The sequence below is a fragment of the Argiope bruennichi genome, chromosome 3 (genome assembly GCF_947563725.1).
Source record: "Argiope bruennichi chromosome 3, qqArgBrue1.1, whole genome shotgun sequence".
Lineage (NCBI taxonomy): Eukaryota > Metazoa > Arthropoda > Arachnida > Araneae > Araneidae > Argiope > Argiope bruennichi.
The window spans coordinates 53,808,604-53,818,375 of record NC_079153.1 but is presented as its reverse complement, the minus strand read 5'-3'; the positions used below and the strand labels follow the sequence as shown (position 1 = coordinate 53,818,375).

Sequence of the window (9,772 nt, the reverse complement as noted above, 5' to 3'; positions counted from 1 at the left end):
ATATACGAGTAACTATAAATGCAATTACATATATTTTTAATGTCATGAAGTAATTAAGGCATATAAATGTATCGGATTCAAAATCAAGAATTTGCTCCAATTCATAATGAGTAGCTAAAAATAGCATACATGATAGCCATCTATCGCTTTATGATAAAAATGATATAATTATTTTCAAAAATCAAATAGTAGGTTTGAAACGCATTTCATTACCGTGTTTCGAATATGTTAATGAGATCATACTTCCATTCAAATGTTTCAAATACTTTGACATCTTGTTATGTTGCTGTTATGCTACTTGGTACAGTGAGCAAAATCTCAAGGTTCTAATCCAAATGGGTAACAAAATCCTACGCATGAATATATTCCACAAAGTCTAATGCTGTAAGGATTATATGTATTATCGGGAACCATGAAACCAAATCTTCATTGTTCAAAGAGAACATTCAACCAAAATTATTCGGATTTTATGATTTAAGAATGCGAAGTACTTCAGACGAACATTTAATGAAAAGCATGTGGTTGATACTTACTTTCTATTATAGAGTTACAATCGCTTTACTCGGTGCTAAATTAATAAGTGCTAGAATACCTGTTAGGCAGTTGCAATTTTATCCGAATTTGAATTTAAATCCTTTTCAAAAATATTCTGAAAGGAAAACAATTTATCAAAGTTCTTGATTATTTCTATCTATAAATGTTATTAATTATGGACACTATTTAAGATTTGCATAACAATTAAGAAATTCCTGAGTATTTCACGTCCGAAACTAACATTTCATACATCTTTAAAATTCAGATTTCTTTGTTGTAAGGTAACATTAATAATTTTCTGAATACTCAGCCTACGAAAAGTTTCATAGGTTTGTCACATTTACCTTTTCTTTTATACTTACAGAATAGTGATTTCACTTAAAAGAATAGGCTATTCAAATCTGTATAAGGAAAAATATGTCAAGCTCTAAAGGAGCACGGCCCAAAGCACGACAGGACTGATTTTTCGGTACAACAAAGTATCTCTTTTATGAAAGACGCAATAGGACGGGGTACAGCATCCGGGGCTTCCTGAATTTGTTTTCGGCCCGTTTGAAGGGCCATTCACTTCCGCCCACTCCTGATATTAAACCCGAGACCTCCCGCTTGCAATGAGGAAGTCCTGACCGGTGCAGTCGGTTCATCGTTTAGACATTCATTTTCTTGTGAAAGGCTTTTGTCGCTACGGTCAAAGCCCGATATTTGCATCCCAGGTGGACGCAGTACACTTAATTGGCTCTTGTCTTTTGGGAGGGGGAAGGATCAAGATGATATCCAAATTCTAAAATCTTAAATCAGATCGTTTTCAACATTGTGGACAGGTTATATGGTAAATACAAAGCTTTTCGAATGATTCATCTTAACAATTAAGCCTGTCTCTTTCTTTCTGCATCAGTAAGTTGATAAATGCAAAATACTTTTTGTGTAAATAAAGTAACAACGATCTGATGTAAAAATATTGTTATGCTAGCGTGAAGTTATAAGGCTGTCAGCTATAAATAACTTAATTTCATTTTTAATAGAAAATTTTTTGGCGATTTCACGAATTACGGATAAAAAGGAGGTTTCTATAGATGCAATAACGCATCTTGCTTTGTATGATTTCCGATAAGAAAAACTATTTCTAAAAACATCTTAATGGCATTCTTTTGTTATTTAATTCAAATAATTCTCCTATAAGCCATTATAGTACACAGAAATTTATAGTATAGTATAGTATAGTCCATTTATAGTAAACAGGAAAAATTATCACATAACCTGATAAATAATGGTTAGTTTTTCTACTTAGATCTAGAAATTGGGATTACACGTAGTGGCGTAAGGACGGAAAGTGGTGTTCAGAGCATAAAGTTTATTTGGTTCGGCTTAAGTAGGTTAACAAGTGTAAATAACGCCTTGCCATAGTATTTATTTCATCGGCTCTCCGTCATAATCGTCATAAATACCTAAGTGATATATCGGCATGGCATCCCCCAAAAGTGGCATTGTTATTTACATTCCCTTGGTTCCGTCGTTATGTTATTGGTTATCGCACGATACTACAATACCCATCGGATAATTCTGTTTTTGTTATGCTTTTTGAAAATTATGTAAGAATTATAATTTATAAAGCATATATGTTTCATTTGTGTGACAAATATTTTTCACCTATGTCCTTGTGACAATAACCTCTTTCAAAACTATATGGAATTTACAAAAGCCACATAATTGCTAACTAAATAAAAAACTTGAGAATTTTCATTATTTTCATATCAAATGAAGGCATTTTTTGTTGTTTGTTTCTCTCTCTCTTATGATGATGGGCTTGAAAGGGTTTTTATAGCAAACCAATACAAATGTGCCCCGTGAGCCTCGAAAGGCTAATTCTACATTAAGTCATTAAATAAAAACTTCAGAAACTGAAACTATCAGCATTTGAGATTGTTGAAATTATCTGCAAAGGAAAGAAATCCTGATGTTTTGAAATTTTTCTATTATATTTTTAACGAATGAAAGTTTTAGATAAGCGAATTAAGGCAACAAAGAAAACAGATTGTTAACTTTCACAAGCTTAAATTTTTTCGATCATAAATTATTCAAAATTAATGTCCCAAAGAAATTTTGCTTATTTAGAGAATGTGTAATCTTATGGATTTTAATTATCAAATTATATTTTTTCCTGAAATTTTGTGACTGTTTAAAGATTTTTTGCAAATGATTCGCATATTAAGTTTGGATCAATTTGAATAATTCATTGATCGAAATTATCAATTTACAGGACAACGGTGACTTGGTAGTAAAGTTTCAGAATCGAAAAATCATGGATTAGAGACCAAGATCATGTATACAAGATACATTATAACCATAGAGATCAGGGAAGGCATTAGAAAGCGTGGGATTCATTTGAAAAATATCGATTATTAATCGGCATGGTTTCTAATAAACACACCGCAGACCATCGATTATTAATCGGCACGGTTTTTAGTAAACACACCGCAGACCCTTCCCCATATTTCCTTTCACATTCTGAAATTCGGAGTGAATTTTAACAAAATCGCGAATTTGAAATAGAAAAAAAAAAAAAAAAAAAAGTGAACTGCAAAATTTGTTTGACATATTTAGTTTTGAGAACATGCTTTTGTTTTATTTTGTGAGGAATTTATTCTTTAGAAAATCCTGAGTTTGTTTCATGGGGCGGTAATAAATTAAAATAAATAAAAAAAATGCCTAAAAGATTAATCAAGCCAAGATCCAAGTTCAGGATGTAAAAAAAGAGAAAGAAAAAAATAAGAAATTTGATGCCTTACTTGCTATTAGATTTGGTTTGAACCATTTGTTAAAGATTTAAATTAAGTATTAAAAAAAATAGCTTTCTTAACTTTATGGATTTTGAATTTCTTGTGCCCAAGTCATGCGTTCTATTTTCTCCACCCTAATTAAGCCACATAAATGAAACCAGATTAAACTATATTCTAAAGCAGGGTCTTTTAGAAGATCAAATAGACTCTTGTTAATAAAATGTTGAATTTTAGAGAGAGTGGGGCGACTCGTTCACATCTTTTTTGCATAATTCGTGAAGATTTGAAGCAGGATGTTAAACTTACTAAACCATCCTATTTAGGCTATAACTGCTCCTACATTTCCCTACCCATCCTTCCCACTCTCACGGACAGATTCTTTCCAAAAATGCGGAAGCCAACTTTTACTTCCCAAAACGAGCTTCTGATAACTACAATGAACCATTGTAAACGAAAGAAGAAGAAAAAACTGCAAGAAAAGGAAAGGAGCCGTGAAGTTTATTATATAACTCGATGACACAGTGAAACCTATCCCTTCCAGCTACAACTTGCACACAATCGAAAGCTTTGTGAGTTACTTTTTGTCAAGAGATGCGAGGGGAAGAGACGTGTAACGGTCGAGTAGAAGCGTGTAGTATGCCTGGTTGCTTCTGAATTGGATAACTGATCTGCTTTTAGGCAAAGGTCAACTTATCGGACAATGGAAATGGCCCAAATGTCAACTTCGACTCGCTGGCTTCTCTCGGAGGCGGTAAAAGGTTAAGTGACACACGCTGCACCCTATAATCCGCCCTTTCATCTTTTGTGATCTATCCACCTCGCATTTCAACGGGCGTGTTGAAAAGAGAAACGGTTCTTGATGTCTTTCTATGTCATCACTTGAGTGCGGGAGATACTTGGTTAATTTGAACAGTATGATTTATTTCGTTTCAACTTTTTATGATAACACTTTTAAAAATAATTGTTATTAGATTTTGCAGTTTTCTCTTCTAGCATTTAAAATTTTAAATTTAAGCAATAGACGTTGTTAACAATCAAATTTTATACTTTTATAATGGACACGAAATATTGTGGTTTAAAATATGCGGTTAAAAGATTCGGGGTGCAAAAGAAATTTTTAAATGAGGAAATCAAGTTATCAACGAAAAAGATATGTTTTGCAAAGAAAATAAAACAATTTTTAATTAGATAAAACTTTTTAACTACTAGTTAAGTTAGCGGCGACGATAAAGAAATACTCGCTTAGGTAAATTATAAATTGGCAAAAAACCCAAGCTTTAAGCTACATCTTATCTTTTTGATTTAAAAAAAAGATTATTGAAGAATTTTAAAGCAATTGCTATTTTGATCAGAATTGATGGTTTTATTTAACTATAAATAGGTGAAGGATTTATTTTTTGGAAAAAACCTAAACAGTTTTTCAAGCAATTTTCTTTGGAAAGACGTCTATTTTATTTTAGACTACATTCATAGATTATTTTGTGGAACAAAATAAATAAATGTGTTTATTTTTGAAATATTAGCTGTTTGTTAAATGTAGGGTGGAGAAGTTTCTAGAAAAATGATTTACTTAATTTTATATCATTTTCCTCCCACCCCCTATTTGGTATAATGGTAATATTTTTGCAGAATTTCAACATTGAAAATTCAGCCGGAAATTATTTTCGGAAAGAATATTATTTTTTCAATCTCATTTCCTCACTTTAAAGTAAAAAGAATGTCCTCGATCTGAAGGTTATTAAACTCTTTGTCCTTACCAAACCCCAGCGCGTTGACCCTGTGAGTGGCACCTTTCAAAAATTCAACATGCATTGCAGACGCAATCATCTTCCAGCAGCATTCCTCTTGATGAAGATGTCCCTTATCCTTACCCTTTCCCTCATACATGGGCGTTTCATAACCCCTTTCCGAAATCGGTTTGTTACGAAACGAAAATTCTCCAGCGGTTGGATGGAGGAAGTCTGAAGGGGAAAAAAATCCTTTTCAAAAGCAATCGTTTGACAAGCTTAATAATAACTCCGTAAAAAATAATAGTAAATTAAAAATAAAAAGGCCAGTTGGAAAACCTCCATGCTACTTGGCAATTAGAGACCGGCCCCAGCAGCCATAGTCAAAGTATGCCGTCGGCGCCGAACGTAGAAAGGGGGGGAGGGCTGGGGAAGGCTAGAGGAATTATCTGACCATCCTCCGATACGAGAAGCAAAAAAGACCCCCCGTGCCCTCCCCCCTTGCCATGCAACCCATCAATTGGCGAGTGTGTCTTCTTGCCACAGAGATCTCCACTTGACGATAACCCCCTCCTCATATCCACGTTCCATTCCCCCTTCTATTTAGGAACCCCCCTTTTCCGATCTACGATCATCGCTACTCTGACAAAAGTTGTCTCGACAGGTATCTCCGGCGTTGCCACCTCGTAAAGGTAAACTCCGCTATAGCCCCCGTCACTCACAGGGTTGCCTCCTGTATAAAAGCAGATTCTTGTTTGCAGACGCCAAATACCATGGTTTAATTTTCGCGGGCTTTTTTAGAAAGGTAAACATTTCCCGGGGGAAAACTATTTCTTTTGTGCCTAGCTTGACGAAAAGTTTTATTCAAGCTAATAATTTATTCGGTAATTTTTGTTTCGAATAAATTATTAGCTTGCATAAAACTTTATAATTTGTGTCTGAAGATGAAGCAGTAAAAATGAAAAATATAAAGTAGTTATAAAAATAAAGGCTTCCCGATATCGTTTAATATAAATACTTTATTTTAAAGTTTTTGAAACTTTTTTGAAGAAAACGTTCATATTTTCGTTAAAAATTCTCTGACGGAAATCCAGTGTCTTTCATAGTTTTATAATACTTTTATAATATAACTCTAATTACGGTAGAAAAATTCGAAGAAGTCGAATTTGCTGTCGTATCAATACTCAAAAGATCTTTTTGTTATGGTTATATTCAAGAAATTATTGATCCATTCCACACCCATTAATTTTTTTTATATTTTGCACATATAAGAAGCTGCCAAAAGTTTATTTTTTAACTTAAAATGGTGCGAATGGAAAACTAGCTTGCTTAAATCTATGAGTTGATCCACATTAATAAATACATTCAATTTTCCTTAATGAAAGAAAGATGCATTTTCTTCTAAATGCCGCTCGCCCTCTTCTCAAAACACAAGTAGGTGAAAAGTTACTCAAAGACATTGTTTTTTTCGGTTATAGATTATATAGACTTTGAAAACTTATTCATCAGGTGTTTCATTGTGAATTATTTTCTCTTTGCTGTGGAAATTAAAGGCCTATAATAATCCAAATAAGAACTTTAAACATTCCTTAATATAATTTTTGCTATAAATATATTTTTTTCATTATAAAGTCGAAAGAGAATTTTGTAAGGAACAAAATATGAAAAGTAATAAATTTTCAGGTAAACAATTTTATATATTCCTTGAAACATATTTTCCTTGTCTTTTTTATATATTCTTTGAATAAAAAGAAATTGTACATATTGATCTTACGAAATTTTTTGGTCGATTTCTTTCATTTCCTGGCTAATAATTAATCGGTACTAATTATTATTTGAAATTTTGAACTCATGAGAACAATTTAAATTTTGCAACTTTCTAAGGATCATTTTGGGCAATTTAACTTAATTACTCATCGCCAATTCTCCGCCAGAGGTCTTGCCAAGCGAAAAGATAAACCAGCCAAACTTGTTGTCGATCCATCTCACCTGTTGGCTGTAATCCAGTAGACGCAAGGCCGAAAAACCTTGCAGGCATGAGTGACGCACCACATTGCTCGCAGGTGCTTCAGTTCGGACCCATCTGAAACCGCGAAGATGGTTCCGCTAGGCCTAATCTGACTATGTATCCGGAGGTTTTCAACGAATAGCCCCCGAGGGGGCTCATCATCTGTTTGTTGTCATTTTTTCGGACCTCGTTAACCCGTTCATTGTTTTGTTTGGTACATCTCCTGCCCTAAGCGATCCTGTAAGCCGGCCGTTTCTCCTGGGATCCTCTCTTCCACGAGGTTTTGAATCTCACTACGGATGATGGCTCAAATGAGCCCCTTACCCGCCCATGACAGTCCGGTGGGACAAAAACGCAAAGGAACCCCCGACGATGATGTCGGATCTGTCGAAGTTGCTGGTCAGCTGTCTCCCACGCAGTCCGTGAAAAGTACGGACATTCAGTCGGCTTTTGCACTTATCGATGCGGGAGAGGTCAGTTTTCCTTTTCTTCCTCTGCATTATCCTTTTAAATGATTAAATACTAAGTTTATAAAAATGTATCATTATAATGAACAAAGTAACACAAGAATGTTTATTTTCAATCTTCAAATGAGAGGTATCAAAGGGTAAAAATATTAAATATTCCATACGTAAGTCTTTTTACATTGATTGATCATTGAATGACATGAATTATTCTGAGAATGATTTTCTGAGTGAAATGTATCATCTTTTTCATAAATATAAAATGTGCTCTATATTGCCGGCCATGAAATTTTATTTCGCTGTCTTAAATTTTGGGAAGAACGATAATAGTTGTATAAAAGCAGCTTATTTTATTATGATATGTGAAATTTACTGCGTTTTTATTTTTTAACTTAATTTTTTCATTATTGCATTTTTAATTATTTTTTAGATTATCTTGAAACAAAAAACAAAATAATGAATTCTTCTTTATATAAGATTAAAATTTATTTTGCATTTTTCTTGGAAATCTTTAATATTTTGTATCAACAATCAAACATTTTGTGCAATAATAATACGCCCTAGTTTCACTCTTTTATTATTTTGAATTGTCAGTCAAGGATATATATATATATATATATATATATATATATATATATATATATATATATATATATATATAAATTGATTCAGAATATACATGAGAATTTTCTAAAGAAAAGAATCCAACATAAACTTAAGGAAGTTTTTTTAATTTACTTTTTCGTTCTTACAAAACGATGTAGTATTACTAATATGTATAGCCAACTTTTATCATAGAAATTGTAAAATAATTATAGAAGAAAATGTTATCCATTTTAAGTGAGAATGGTTAACAGTGTAACTGTAATTAACTGTTGTTTTTATTGGATAAAATATCTGTATTGTTGCAAATCATAACTTAATTATTTATATAAGATGTGCATGCCTTACATGAGTTGCAGGAATTTGTTGCTTTTTTCACTTTTTTTTTTTTTTTTTTTTTTTCATGAAGTTAAGGGGAAAAGTGTCTTGTTATAAAGGCTTAAAGGATTAAAAAAATTCATTATTTATTCTGCCATACGAAGTGATATACCGAAAACTTCTGAACTAGTGAAATAATAGCGGGAATAAAGAACCTCGATACTTAAATTTATAGATTATTAAATTATCGAAAATATCATTTGTGCAGCATTACATTAACAGGTAATTCGTATAATCTTATTTCTCTCTAAAATAGGTCGATAAGGACGTAAAGCATATGAAAAGTTGTACTCAATATTTCAAGAAATTTTTAAGTAGCTTTCATTCATTAAATGCATTTTTAAGCACAATTGCCATGAACTTTATTAGTTTTGAAGCTGATAAAGTCATGACATATTATGTAAGCGTTAACTGTTTGTTAAAATAGACTTTTTACTTTAAAAAAATTGTTTAAAGGAAAAAAAAAATCGATATTTACAAATTTTAGAAAACCAATTTTGCTTATTTTGAAGACAATTTTTTCCTCTAGTGTTTTTATACCCCTCGTTTTTTAGTAATTTAACATTCTAATCTGAATCTTTGAGATTTAATGTCTTTCCATTCGATATTGGGAAAAAAAAAATAATAATCTGACCCAAACTATTTCAAATATGGTATCTCAAATGTATAGAATATATCTTCTTCCCGAATTTGTCTTGTTTAGGAATCGGTTCAAAAAATTCTGATAACTAACTCGGCATGTCATTTAGAAATCGTTGTATTTTGTTAGTTTTTCCTTTTGTCCACATTCATTTGTTGAAGTAATGATATCCTTGGATTTCACTTCTTTCTGCATTACATATTGACATTCGATTCGATGAATTGTGATTCAAATTTAGGTTTTACCTTCGTTTGAAGTGATATACTTTTTGATTTATTCTTTGTCACAGATTTGTTTGTAGAAACGCGAGATTAATGTTTACAAAAAGAGAGAAACTGTATGAACAATTTAAATGTTATTTTCCTTTTTTGAAGAAGAGGGGCCACCCAAGTGATGAAATAAATAGATTTTCACTAGGCGAGCATTTCGATTTAGTTCTTATGTCTGATTACTTCATATGCTCATTTCTTCTCTTTCGGCTGTCCTAAGCTTCTTGGACAAATACAATGGTTTCGTTTAAAACTTTATTCATTGTTAAAATAAAAGCTATCTCTAGAATGTTTTAAATAGTTAAATTGATAAAACACAGGATATTTTATAAACATTATTTGTTAAAATTCAAGAGTCATTCTTCTTAGTTT

General features: G+C 32.1%; 1 pseudogene; it reads left to right on the top strand.

The window, feature by feature from the left end:
• Positions 1-7,063: 7,063 nt before the first annotated feature.
• The window catches only part of LOC129963717 (transcription factor AP-2-epsilon-like), an 84,351-nt pseudogene continuing 81,642 nt past the window's right edge, over positions 7,064-9,772 (top strand).